We start from the raw sequence: 14,945 nt of genomic DNA, 5'->3' as shown, positions 1-14,945 counted from the left end.
GGTTTACGTGAAAGTTATAGTGTCTACAAATGGGGGTACATTTACTGGAATTCTTTTTTTATATACTAGTAATGGTGGCGATCAGCGAATTAATGAGGGACTGCGGCGGGCATTCTGACACTGGGGGGGGGGGGGGAACTAACTAACTGCAACTGACATCCCTAGTGTCACTAATACAGTGATCAGTGCTAATAAAAAGCACTGACACTGTACTAATGACACTGGACAGGAAAGGATTAACATCTGGGGTGATCAAAGGGTTAACTGTGTGCTGTGTGTGTTTTACTAGGGAAGCATGCTGTTTTGTATTGCTTTGCTATGCAGAGTAATACACAGCAGTGTGCTGGTTCTGACATGGGAGAGAGCTGTATTGTTTACATACAGACCTCTCACCCATCAGTGTTCCTCGGCAATCACCTAGTGTCGGCTGGGAATCTCCAACCAGGACCCGGTGATCAACAGCTGTAGCCGCCAATGGCGGCGCAGGTAGGGCAGAGTGTGCACGCCCCTGCCCGGAAATACAAAATCACGTGTATGTGTATATATGTATATATACACATATAAAATGTGTGTGATTTTGCGCAGCCTTTCCGCCCTGTAGCAGTAGTTCTACTATAAGGTGGTCAAGAAGTGGTTAAAGTGTTTCTAAATTCAAAGTTTTTTTATTTCTTATTAAGTTATAAAAAAGGGTTATATTCACCTGCTCTGTGTAACAATATTGCAGAGAAGCAGTCCCTTACCTCTACTTTAGCAGTCCACTGCTAGCTCTGTCCTCTCCTTTTCCCAATAGCAAGCAGTTTGCTTTGGGGGCACCCATGTGGGCTGTAACGCAAGTGTAGGCAGGACAGAATACACAAAGAAGATGGGGAACACACAACTATGAAAGACACTCAATCAGGACAGTTCATGGCACTCCGCGACATGCGGCTTGTAGGGACACCCACGGTAAGCGGGCTCACGGGGACTCAACAGGACCTTGACAATGGGGTCTGATCTTAGCACAACCCCCACACAGCTTTTTAGGGACAACATCAGCTCACGGGACTCAACGGGACTTTGGCTGTGGAGTCTGGTCTCAACACAGCTCGCATACAGCGTACTAGGGACGACATCAGGCTCACAGGGACTCAACGGGACTTTGGCTGTGGAGTCTGGCCTCAACACAGCTCCCACACAGCATACTAGGGACAACATCAGGCTCACGGGGACTCAACACAGCTCCCACACAGCGTACTAGGGACGACATCAGGCTCACGGGGACTCAGCGGGAGTTTGGCTGTGGAGTCTGGTCTCAACACAGCTCCCACACAGCGTACTAGGGACAACAGGCTCATGGGGACTCACCCGGACCTTGAATAGGGGGGCTGACCTCAGCACAGCTTCCACCCAGCTTTCTAGGGACATCAGGCTCACGGGGACTCAGCAGGTAGCGATGGCTCAAGCACTCAGGGGCATCCCAGGTAGCTATACTCCGGGCACGCCATGGGGCGGTTCAAGTAAGCGTAATCTAGGCGCACAATAGGGACAGTTCGTGACACGGGTGGTCTGAGCGCACACTAGGGACAGTTCAGGACAAGGGTGGTCTGTGCGCACGATAGGGACAGTTCATGACACGGGTGGTCTGAGCGCACACTAGGGACAGTTCAGGACAAGGGTGGTCTGTGCGCACAATAGGGACAGTTCATGACACGGGTGGTCTGAGCGCACACTAGGGACAGTTCAGGACAAGGGTGGTCTGTGCACACAATATGGACAGTTCATGACAAGGGTGGTCTGGGCACACAATAGGGGAAGTCCATGGCTTCTAGGGACACTCACGATAGGCGTCTTGCAGATGCTCAGCAGCAGGCGCCTTCCATGGACAAAGCTGTCAGCCAGCCGGAGCGGCTTCCCAGGGCCCCAGCGATCAGCAGACAGGGCGGCTTCCCAGAGACCCAGCAATCAGCAGACAGGTCGGCTTCCCAGGGCCCCAGCGATCAGCAGACAGGACAGCTTCCCAGGGGCCCAACAATCAGCAGACAAGGCTGCTTCCCAGGGCCCCAGCGATCAGCAGACGGGCGGCTTCCCAGGGACCCAGCGATCAGCCAATAGGGGTACAGCGGGCTTCAGCATGTATGGACACAGCAAGCTTGCAGGGGCTCTGCAGAGTCTTGGCTGTGCGGGGTCTGTGCCTGGGATGTTTCTGACCTTTGGGGGAGTCTCATGCAGAGTGCTCAGCAGGGATGGCTGCGGAGGCCCGTTCCCACCCGGACTTCCCAATGGAACAGCTGCGGCGGACGAACAGGAGGAAGAGAGAGAGAGGGAGCGCGGCCTGGTCTTGCGCCAGCCTTTTAAAAGCCACGCGGGACGCTTCCGGGTTGCCCTGGCAACGGCCGGTCCAGCGTCCGGTTGCCAGGTTAACAAGGCACGCCCCCCTTACTCGAGCCATGCTGAGGAAGTGCGGCATCTGTCTCCGGTGGGCACAGAGCGCGGGAAAGCCTCGCGCCCTCGTCATGCCTGCCAGGGACGCGCGGAGATACCTTGGCGGCCCTTGGCCGGAAAGGTGCTAACCGCACCACAGGGGGCGTTTCCTTCCGTCCTGCACAGCCCTTTGATGTAGGCTGGCAGGACGTTAGGAATCCGCAAGGGGGGAGTGAGGGGTGAAGGGACAGCAGAGGCCCGTGACATGGGCTTATTCTCAAGCCGGTCTGTGTGCATCCATAGACACTGCTCCCTCCACACGGGATTTGTTTACTTTACACTGCCACCTGCTGCAGATCACACTCACAGTGCATTTTAAATGCGGTGTGGGAAACACGCGCAAAATGGGGGTTTCCTGCGCTGCATTCCAGTGTGAACCAGCACCATGCACAGCTGTATCAGATTTTGCACTCTCCAGCATTGGTAAATCAACCCCATAGTCTATAGCCCATCTCGATAGTGAGCAAATTAGGGTGACTACGTTGCTATATACAGTGGACCTTGAAAAATTAATGTAGCCACCCTCTAACAGGAAGTCCGATCACAGCAGCAAAAATATAAGGAATGTAGAGATTTGGAGGAAGGTGCGAAAAATACAAGGTACTTTTTTTGAGCTCATAACACATACTTTAATAGCATTTTTTTAAAGCTAGAGTTTAGTGTCACTGAAAGTTCTGCGTTAAAAAGCAACCCACTTACTTTAAATGGGTTGCCAAAATGCAGCAACAGTCTAAAAACCACACCTGCAACATTTTTTTCATAATGCAGTGGGCCTCATTGCATGATGTGTGCTACAGCGTAGGTGCATTGGCACTGCAGTCCGATGCACAGAAGGACATGCATTGCTGTGCTTTACTGTAAAGGTCTGAAAGGGGTTCTAAAGAGGAGTTGTTAAAGCTAATATGGGAAATGATTAAAGTATAACTAAAGGTAAAACTTTTGTTTTCAGTTTTAGTTTGGATAGGGATTAGAACACCTGTGAGGTTTGTATTGCTCTCTGTGTCCCTGTTAAGGAGAGATTCACCCTATTTGTTATGTTTATTGTTATCGAAAGTGAAAGCAAACCCCAAATGTTGGGTTGTCCACAGAACAGTAATAGAAGGGAAGGCTTTCAATTGAGACACTAGTTCTGGTGACAACCAGAGATTCCCTCAGTTTGGCTATGGCACAGGAAATGAAGGGAAATCTCCCCAATGGGACACACATGGCAAAAAAGGGGTTATACCCCTCTATCTAAAATGGAAAAAAAATGTCTTTAGTTCTGCTTCACTCACTGTGACCATTGTTCTCTTTTAAAAGTAGGAGTTAAATTTAAAGGAGTTGTGAAGGTACAAGCTTCCAGACACTTTCCTATATACATCTAATCAGGGTGGATTTGATTTAAAACAAACTGATTTAAATCACAATTTAAATCATGATTTAAAACACTAGTCAGTAAGGCTTGATTTAAATCCTAGTTTTCTACATAAAGACTAATTCTTGCTGGTATAACTTTAATATGCAAGTAGATGAAGATTTTTAGAATAACAACTTTTCATATTAGTTTTTTTATCCCCAGTTTAATATATTTGGACAACTTTTCTGTTGTATTTAGGAAGGAGAAAAATAATCATTACCTTAATAATAACAATTTAAATAGATTTATTCAACTGAAACAATAACATTACAGCATATGTTATTTGCTTAAACAAACATCCATGTTTGTTAACTAATTTGGCTAAACAAAATATATACTGTATATTTTAAGAAACTTAGACTGGCAGCCCCTTCCTCCTCACACTTAGTTTCACTTTCTTCTTGTGCAGATCTATTCCACTCCAAACAATCAGAAAAATATTTTTTCTATTCTATTCACTGAACTTCTTGAAACTTAGCACTGAAGGGGTTGATTCTGTATTCATAGGTTTATAGAAGTTAGGATTAAGGTCTTTTTCTTAACTCTGTTCATGTTATAACATTTTTGCTGTGAAGAAGAGGCATGTGATCTCCGCTGAGTCAAATTCAGTTTTGAGAACTGCAAAAGTAAACCAAGCATCTGTGATAATATCTTGTAGGCAGAGAAACTGCCCAATAATATTACAAAAACCTCTGGAAGAGCATGACATTGTGAATGGATTAATGGAATTTATTTACCAAAAAAATTAAACATATACAGCCTTATTCTGCATAATTAAAAAACTAATTTTTATTTCATGATGGAATAACCTTTGGATGGTAATATATTTTTCTCAAAAAGCATTTTATTTAAAAAAATCTGATTTTAAATAAAAAAAATCCGATTTAAATCAAAAACAAATTTATCCACCCTGCATCTAATTATGCAGGCACCATACTGACTATTTTTTTTTTGTAAATTAAAAACAAATTTTACCTTTTTTTAGCTTCACCTTCCTTCATCATGTGACCATACAGCGCTGTAGAACCTACTCTTAATGAGAGTGTGCTTGTGGGGGGGTCTTTTCTGAAGAGGACGAATGCCTAGTACATAACAAGAGACAGGGTATGTAGTCTCTGATTACTGCCTTTGGTGCTATAGGCTCTGACAGGCTGTAGCTATAAGAGCAGACTGTGATTGGCTAAAGCATCAATGTACTTGACATGGCAGGGCATGGCAACTGAACAGACTGGAAGTTACAGGTATGCTGTGCAAGGATATGACATTCCTAGTTGTAAGCACAGATCCGCGTCTGTGCTTTGCATGGTCAGTTTTGAACAAGGAAGAAGGGGGACCAGTCAGTTCAACCAAGTATTTCAGATAGAAGGAATGCATACACATAGCACACTGCTCAAAAATTTTAAAGGAAAGCTTTGAAAACAATCACATCTCAATGGCGAAAAATATGCTGGATATCTATGCTGATATGGACTGCGTAATGTGTTAGGAACCTAAGGATGCCCCATCGTTTGATGGAAATGAAAATTATCAACCTACAGAGGACTGAATTCAAAGACACCCTGAAAATCAAAGTGAAAAAATGATGCAGCAGGCTAGTCCATTTTGCTGAAATTTCATTGCAGCAACTCAAAGTGGTAGTAGTTTGTATGGCCCCCACTTGCTTGTATGCATGCTTGACCACGTCGGGGCAGGCTCCTAATGAGTCAATGGATGGTGTTCTGGGGTATTTCCTTCCAGATCTGGACCAAGGGATCACTGAGCTGCTGGACAGTCTGAGGTGCAAACTTGCTGCGTAGGATGGACCGAAACATGATATCCCAGAGGTGTGTTATTGGATTTAGGTCAGACGAGCATGGGGGCCATTCAATGTTATCAATTCCTTCATCCTCCAGGAACTGCCTGCATACTCTTGCCACATGAGGCCGGGCATTGTCATGTACCAGGAAGAACCCAGGACCCACTGCACCAGCGTAGGGTCTGACAATGGGTCAAAGGATTTCATCCCGATACCTAATGGCAGTCAGGGTGCAATTGTCTAGCCTATAGAGGTCTGTATGTCCCTCCATGGATATGCCTCCCTAGACCATCACTGACCCACCACCAAAACGGTCGTGCTGAATGATGTTACAGGCAGCATAACATTCTCCACCGCTTCTCCAGTCCCTTTCACGTCTGCCACATGTGCTCAGGGTGAACTTCCAAATCAACAAAGGAATGTCTTCACCAGAAGCAGATTAAAGTTTTGGAATGACCCAGCCAGAGCCCAGACCTTAATCCGATCGAAAATCTGTGGGGTGATCTGAAGAGAGCTATGCACAGGAAATGCCCTCACAATCTGACAGATTTCGAGTGTTTGTGCAAGGAAGAGTGGGCAAATACTGCCAAGTCAATATGTGTCATACTTATAGACTCATACCCAAAAAGACTGCTGTGCTGTCCGGGGCTAGGAAGATGTCTTTTGATGACGAAGCATGTTGGGCGGAGCCTTCATCATCGCGCTGTCAGCCATCTTTGGAAGCGGTTTTTTTGAATACTTATATTATTCCTAAGCCTGTAAGTAGGATTATATTTGCGCAAATAAAGGTATATCAAACATATTGAGAGGCATATTTTATTTTTCATGACACTATTTTGATATCGCAATTGGGATGATGCCTGCGGATTCTGTGTCCTGATTTGAGAGATTTGAGAGATCTTGGGTCCTGGCATGGAATTCTGGATGATATTTTATCTACAGAAAGCTGGTAATGACCCCTTATAGTTAAGGGGTCTTTACATCTGGTAAGCCTTGATTTAATCACATGGTGGTGGACTGTACACGTTGGTGATCAATTGGATGATAAAGGATTTATATTAACAACACCACATTTATGGAACGGGAGATTAGTTTCACAAATTGACTGTGGAGCTCATTATTCATATGGACTTTATTGTCTTCTTTATGGACTATATGGCCCTGATTTACTAATGTGCTTAGGCGCATTTGCGTGAGCTAACATCTACTTTTCAATAGCGACCATCTACTTTTAGATGGCAAAGACATTTACTAAAGAAAGCGTCAACAAGTAGATGCGAAATCGATTTTTCTAACCAGGCACAATCCAGGAATCAGTCTAAGAAAGCAGACTTGCTAAGAAGCACGTCTAACACAACAAAAAATTGCAGAGACATGTTCACTGCAGAGACATGTTCACATTGAAATTTGCTTTCACAAATATCGGGACTTCACTTTAAACAATATCTTACATTTCAAAAAAATGTTTAAATGTGTAAAAAATAGTTTTTTAAAGGAATTCATGACAGTCAAAAACTAGATGCTTTTCCAGCATCTATGCATGGATATAAATGTGCATGCGCAGAACACATTTTAGTAGTCTGCCGTGGGCGCTTTCTTTTTAGATGCTGTTTAATAGTAAAACTATTAGAGTCCTCTGACAGACGGCACTCGATCGTGTCTACTGTGTTTAACAAACAGCACTATGTGTAGCTAGGCATATCTTTATGTATTCTAATTTGATTTCCTTAGTTTTATTGATTCTGTTTTTGTTTCTTATCCTTTATAATTATTTCTGTAATGGTTTTACATATTTCGAAGTTCTAAATAATATATATTTTGACAGTTGAATCTAAAAATAAAGGACGACAATTAAAAAAAAAAAAAAAAAACAGCGTGGGGTCCCCCCTCCCATCCATACCATTATCTACTTCGGGGGACATTCTTTTAGATTTTTCTTTTATTAAAGGACTTTGTCCTGTCTTTTTTTACACTACACTTTTTGTTTTTTTGTGAATGACTAGCGGTACCATGTACCCCATACTCATTCACATGGGGGGGCGCAGGATATGGGGGCCCCCATGTTAAAGGGGGCTTCCAGATTCTGATAAGCCCCCCGCCCGCAGACCCCCACAACCACCGGCCAGGGTTGTGGGGAAGAGTCCCTTGTCCCCATCAACATGGGGACAAAGTACTTTGGGGAGGGAGCCCCCCCTGCTCCAAAGCACCCCCCCATGTTGAGGGCATGTGGCCTGGTATGGTTCAGGAGGGGGGAAGGTGCTCGCTCGTCCCCCCCCTTTCCTGACCTGCCAGGCTGCATGCTCGGATAAGGGTCTGGTATGGATTTTGGGAGGGACCCCACACCATTTTTTTTTTAAATTTTGGCGTGGAAGTTCCTCTCTAAATCCATACCAGACCCGAAGGGCTTGGTGTAGATGGAATGGGGACCCCACGCCTTTTTTTATTTATTATGGTGCCGGTTTTTAAATGTAATTCTTGCTTTTTTTTCTTCACTGTAGCTCAGAAATTCAGCTGTCACTTCCCCCAGCTAAAGGAGAAAGTTTTCTTTGAGTTTATATCCCTAAAGGAAATAAGTGTTTCAGTGTTTACTTTTAAAACAGTGTTTACTTTTAGTTTATTAAAAGATACAAAGTTTTCTGTAACTTCAGGGAAAGTGACATCTAAGCTTGTGAACTATAGTGTAGAAAAAAAGGCTGGCATTTACATTTAAAAATCAGTGCCAACATACACTTTGTATTGCGAAAAAATTAACAATTGTGTAAACCGAGGCATTATTTTCAATGGATTTTCATTCGTAAACTGAAAATTAAGTTAACCAAGGCGTTGGTAAACTGAGGTACGCCTGTATTAGTATTGCAATCCTTTGTATTGGGATACATAGAACCAACATACATCTGAATTGGCAACATAGTACAACATTTGTGTCACATTTGAGATATCTGGCTAGTTACACTGACCTTGCCCAGGGACTTAGGGTTGATTCACACCACAGAAATACAGGCTGGATTAGTGTTCAACAGCTCAGTGGATAAGCGGTTAGCACTGCTGCCTCACAGCGCTAGGGTTGTCGGTTTGAATCCCAACCACGGCAGTGAAGTTGCATGATCTCCCTGGGTGGCTACCCTAACATACATGTGCTGGTGGCAGCATCTTTGCTTTCTGTCTAAATGATCCCTAGAATGTGAATTAGAATGAGGCCTTGTCTGTTAAAACACCTTGAAAGCTGCACCATATGTGAATGTCAAATGATGGGATGAGAAAAGGGCCTGGACTAATGATTGATTTGATAATGCTGGATTGTACTCCGCCCCCTTTTGGGAAGGATTTGTCAAGCCAAGAGCTGAGAGAGAGGGAAAAGGATTTAAAAAAAAAAAAAAAAAGCAAATAAAATAATGGCATGGAGTCCTCCTCCAAATCCATAACAGACCCTTATCCGAGCATTCAGGTACCGCATGCCTTCAAAGATTTATTTGCTTTGTTGAATTGCCTGCTTGGTTCACCCTAGATGCGATTTAAAATTGTGCTCTTTGTTGGCAATTTCACCGTGTTTTCTGTAGATTTACCAATGAGTTATTGCGTTTTCAATTGTGTTTTGCATTTCGATTTCTATTGTAGTCTATATGTGAAATCGCTACAAAATGCAGAAAAAGTAATATAAGAACTACTTTTGAAATTGTGCTGCAGCAAATCGCGTATGTTAAGACACTCACATCCACATTTATTAGATCTGATCTCAGGTACAATTTCAATTCCCAAATCGCACCTGAAATTACGCACCCTGGATGCGACTTGGCATGCGATTTCCATGCCCTGCGACTTGCAAATCGCATTGCAAATTGCACCCGATGTGACCGGGGGGCTAACACCACAGTCATATCTAATCCGATTTTGAAGTGGTACGACTTACACTACGGTCACATTATGTGACTTACAGTAAAGTTGCATGATTTCAAAGTTGGGAGACATGCTGATTTAAAGTGCGATTTGCAAGACATCTGACACAGATCTCTCTGCAAATTGCATGAAAAGTAGTGTATTCATTACTTTAGAAATTGTTGCGGCTCCAACCAAGTTTGAACCACACCAATATGAACGCTCTAATAGCGGTCACATTGAGTGTGACTTGACATGTGATTTGCATGACATGAGACTTGCAAATCGTATGCCAAGTCGCACCCTATTGTCTATTAGAGTGCTCACATGGTGCGTTTCCGACACTGATCTCTAAAGTAGTACATGTACTACTTTTGTGGCGATTTGCATAGACATCTGTGTCAGATGTCTTGCAAATCGCAAGAAAATTTGTATCTTTACTGTAAGTTGCACGATTTATAAATCGGCTTTAATGTGATTGGGGTGTAAGGACTTTTTATGTGTGATTTCCGGAGTGTTTTTCCGAATTATGGGAAATCCTGCATACTAGCAAAAAGTGAATTGACATTTTCAGTATTGCATGCGAGATGTGGTCATGTGACTTCCTTAACTCATGCCATAATTTGGAGTGAATTGTGCCCATAGTGCCAATAAATATTGCCAATTGGGGTTCCCCTTCACATCCCTGTTCAATGTTCTGTTGTATGCTGCACAGGTACTATTGCTTTCTCTCTGACTCTGATTTGTGGGAGCCTGTATACCAAGGGTTAACGCAGGTGGGAAGAGGATTCATCAGGTGCAAACACTTTCTCTGACCAAATGAATGACAGTGGTGGGTGGGGTCTAGACTACACTGGCACTGTGTTTTGATGTGGGATGTAAATGTTTTGCATTTTTTTCCTTCTATGGTGTGTTTGTGTGTTATTGTACAATGATTGTGTGCTTATTACCTTTGCATTGTAATCCTAACACATGTCAATTGCTCTGCTCTTCCAAATCTGCACTTTGCTATAGTTTGGTTGCTTATTTAGACTGAAATGCAGTTATCAGACAAACCTGATGAGAAATGTATGTGTGGGGGATTTGGGGAGGTGGGAGGTGTTTTTTTTTTTGGCACGTATGTATTTTTATTTTGATATTTTGATCTGCAGCCTGTTTTGTGGATATATAAGCCTACTAAGTGATTCATATTAACCGTTTGTTTCCTGCTGTAAACTGTGAAAGCACAGTTCATTAGAAGTATAATCTTTTAGATTGTAAGCTCTTATGAGCAAGACCGTTCTATTTTAGCAACATCAATCCTGCTTTTTTTTTCCTATCAAGAAATTGACTACCTACTTGTTGCCGCTGTCCAAATAAATGTGGAATATGTATTTGATCAATAAACGTTTGGACTATGTTTATTTTTGGGGGGGTTATTTCATGTTCAAGTTTAATATACTGGCACCCCTAACACTTATATTTTGCGAGCTTTATAATATGCCCAAATCTAGCTTGTTAGAGTGCACATATGCAAGTATGTCCAAACTAACAAACCAAAAGCCCGATATTGCACCACAAGACCATGTTATGTACCAATGAATAGGTCATGTTCAATGTGCAGCTAGCTATTCTTTTTCAACAATCCTCTTAACAGTAATAAATTAGGCCCCCAATTTATGTTGACTTTGGGCCTTTAACGGCAAACATATATTCACCAATGCCAAATACACAATAGAGCTGCAAACATATATTCGCCAATGTCATATACACAATAGAGCTGCAAACATTCACCAATGTCATATACACAGTAGAGATGCAAACATATATTCACCAATGTCATATACACAGTAGAGATGCAAACATATATTCACCAATGTCATATACACAATAGAGCTGCAAACATATATTCACCAATGTCATATACACAGTAGAGATGAAAACATATATTCACCAATGTCATATACACAGTAGAGATGCAAACATATATTCACCAATGTCATATACACAGTAGAAATGCAAACATATATTCAGAAATGTCATATACACATTAGAGATGCAAACATCTATTCACCAATGCCATATACACAGTAGAGTGCAAACATATATTCACCAATGCCATATACACAGTAGAGATGCAAACATATATTCACCAATGTCATATTAACAGTAGAGCTGCAAACATATATTCACCAATGTCATATACACAGTAGAGCTGCAAACATATATTCACCAATGTCATATACACAGTAGAGCTGCAAACATATATTCACCAATGTCATATACACAGTAGAGATGCAAACATATATTCACCAATGTCATATACACAGTAGAGATGCAAATATATATTCACCAATGCCATATACACAGTAGAGATGCAAACATATATTCACCAATGGCATATACTAAGTAGAGATGCAAACATATATTCACCAATGGCATATACACAGTAGAGCTGCAAACATATATTCACCAATGTCATATACACAGTAGAGATGCAAACATATATTCACCAATGCCAAATCCACAATAGAACTGCAAACATATATTTGCGAATGTCATATACACAATGGAGCAGCGTGAAAAATTGCTATGGTGCACAAATAAACACCAAGACGGCTGTTGGAGGAGGCTCTAGAGCAGCTGTCATACCGGAAAAACGTCATCACGTTTGCGGAAGGACGTTTGCACACACCCGAAAGTGGTAGTGGGGAGTGTTAGTGGATGGAAGTGTAGTTAGGAGAGTTTAGTGGTAATTTGCAAGTCTATTTTTTAGCTTTTGGAATTGTTCTTTTGTGGAATTCCAGACCACATCTGGACATGGCGAGATCGCTCTTCTCGACCGAGGAGCTGATCCTCATTTGCAGGGGAAACATTACTAATTGTTGTATTTTCAGTTAAAACATGTCCAATTCCTAGATCCATTGAGGTACATAGCAGAGGTTCCATAAGGTATTCCATAGAAGAAGTTATTGTTCTTCCTAACTATACAGGTGGCACAGACACAAGCATACACCCAGGGCCACTGTTAAATATCACAGGGCCCCGTACAGCATACCTGACAGCCCCCCACCGCCAGAGAAAATATCCAAATTCTATTTTTGGTAAAAATACACTAAAAACATTATTAATGGACACAATCCCAACCATATTCCTGTGAAATCTAAATGATAAAACTGTACTGAGTTCATAAATAAAGCTGTGTGTGTAATTGAGGTCTTGGGGCTCATTCACATGGGTGCTGTGGCCTGTAGAGTGTGAATCAGTGGTTTGTTTTTGTGGCTGTCGCCATTTTCAGGCAACCTATGTTACACTATGGAAATGTTGCAGGTCCTAATTTGACAAGCATACGGGTACAGGTGTACAGCCCTGAACACAGACAGTGAGCATTCAGGGCCACTTCCCCACACCTGTCAGATTAAAACCTGTGTTCATACAGCTGCTGTGTCCCCATAGTGTAACAGATGGCTCCAGATATATGAACAACCCACTCATTCATGCTGTATATGCCAGAGGACCTGTGTGAATGTGGCATTCTTTACTTTTTTTTTTCCTAAGCCCATTAATTTCAATGGGCTGCCTAACGTGTGGGAACATGCAAAAATACTGCAGGCATATTATTTTAAAAGTGTGTTGCACCTAACTGCACAGTAGTGTGGTGCCATGTGTTTTGGTGGCTGTGAATGCGTCTGTGTTTACTAGACGTGTGGAGGTGCAATTAAGTTTTCATCATGGTACCTGTGCACATCTGCAGAGGGCATTGCATTTATTTGCTGTGCAGGAAAATGCGTGCTCTTGCATGCGTTTCTGCACCACAAATTGTGTAAACAAGTGCCAGTTCACACTATAGAAACACAGTCTAGATGTGTTCCAGATGCGTTTTTGCATGCTCTTTTTTGATGCATGTTTAGCGTGTTCCAGTGCATTTTGGATGCATTTTTGACGTGTTCCAGTGCATTTTGGATGCGTTTTTGATGTGTTCCAGTGCATTCCAGTTAATTCCCCCCCCCCTCTCTTTTTCTTCAATTTAATTAGGGACATGTGCGTTTTAGTGCATTCCAGGGCGTTTTACCGCATCCAAGTACAGTTCTATGCATAAACAATGCAGCCTGTTCGACTTTTTTCGCAGCACCTGCAACGCACTGGAACTGCAAGCGCTGATGTGAACTATGACTTTGACAACCATATAACCTTCTTTCTGTGCGTTTTGGATGCAAAAAAGCAACTGAAACACATGTAGTGTGAACTGGCCCTAAAGGTTATTATAGGTAAGGGAACGGGACTGACCAGGAATTGTGAATTCAGATTAGTGGTGAGATACAATCAGGAATCTTATAATAATGTGAGATTTGAGCTGGAGATGATAGGAAATGAAACACATTAACTAGATCAGTAAATAAATAGTTAAATAAAAAGAGTGGGGCGGGGATACATAGATTTGCAGATGGAACAGGTGATGACGGGGGGTGGGGTGGGGGAGGGGGTCAAGTTGTATAAGGAGAGAGGTTTAAGGGCTTGGTCACACTTGACTTTATTTCTAACTCTTGTCAAACGGCCCTATAGTGTTTGACAGTTGTTTGGGAAGCGGTTTTAACGCTCCTCAAATTCTCCCCAAACGCCCTATGCATGGTTTTGAGGTATTTGATAGGCATTTGCCAAGCGTTAAAACTGCACCACAAATGCCTTTAATGAAGTTAAATGGTATTAACGCTCTGCAAACGCCTCACAACCGCACCGCAAACGCCTGCCAGGCATTTGAGGAGCGGCACCATAGACTTGAATGGGAGGCTTCAACTCCTCCTGACTCGACATGAGGCGCCAGTTTTGCCACGACGCAATGCTAACGCTTCAGTGTGAACAGCACTGTGTGCTGCCATGTGCAGAATTGTCATAGGCATTTGAGAAGCGTTGAAAACGCTTCCCAAACGCCTGTCTGACGCCTGCTGACAAAGCTAGTGTTAATGTAGCCTAAGAGAAGATAAACAAAGTTGTAATGAAATATAAACAGAAGGAAAATTGAAAGTTTCAAACTTGTCAGAACCCTGGAAATTGATCTATTTATTTTGGGCATTCACAAATGTCAAGGAGCTTACAATCTAAGGCCAGAAACTCAGACATATACTAGGCCCAATTAACCTAACAACATGTCTTTGGAGTGTTGGCAGAAACACACCCACCCATGCAGGGAAAGCATGCAAACTGGGATGCAGCCAGGTGCAGCAATGACTGGGATTAGAACCCATGACCCAAGTGCTGTAAGTCCTGAGTACTAATCACTAAGCCACTGTAGCAGAGAGTTTGAGTTGGAATGTAGAATAGTTACATGATTAAAGAGAAGGAAGATATATAATTATATTGGGAAATTAGAACTAGACATTCAAATTATTTGAGATAAAAGTGTGAAAATGTTTGACATTTGAAAATAGAATACATGATATTCAT

At 42.5% G+C, this 14,945-nt stretch overlaps 1 protein-coding gene across 1 annotated transcript in view; it reads left to right on the top strand.

The window, feature by feature from the left end:
* SHPRH (SNF2 histone linker PHD RING helicase) overlaps positions 1 to 14,945 on the top strand; it is a 146,739-nt gene that overhangs the window by 18,684 nt on the left and 113,110 nt on the right. The gene's annotated exons all lie outside the window — the stretch shown is intronic.

Source organism: Staurois parvus, unplaced genomic scaffold (assembly GCF_062004578.1).
Source record: "Staurois parvus isolate SC_StPar_1 unplaced genomic scaffold, SC_StPar_1.0 ptg000657l, whole genome shotgun sequence".
Classification (NCBI taxonomy): Eukaryota; Metazoa; Chordata; class Amphibia; order Anura; family Ranidae; genus Staurois; species Staurois parvus.
This window is presented reverse-complemented; position numbering and strand designations above follow the sequence as displayed.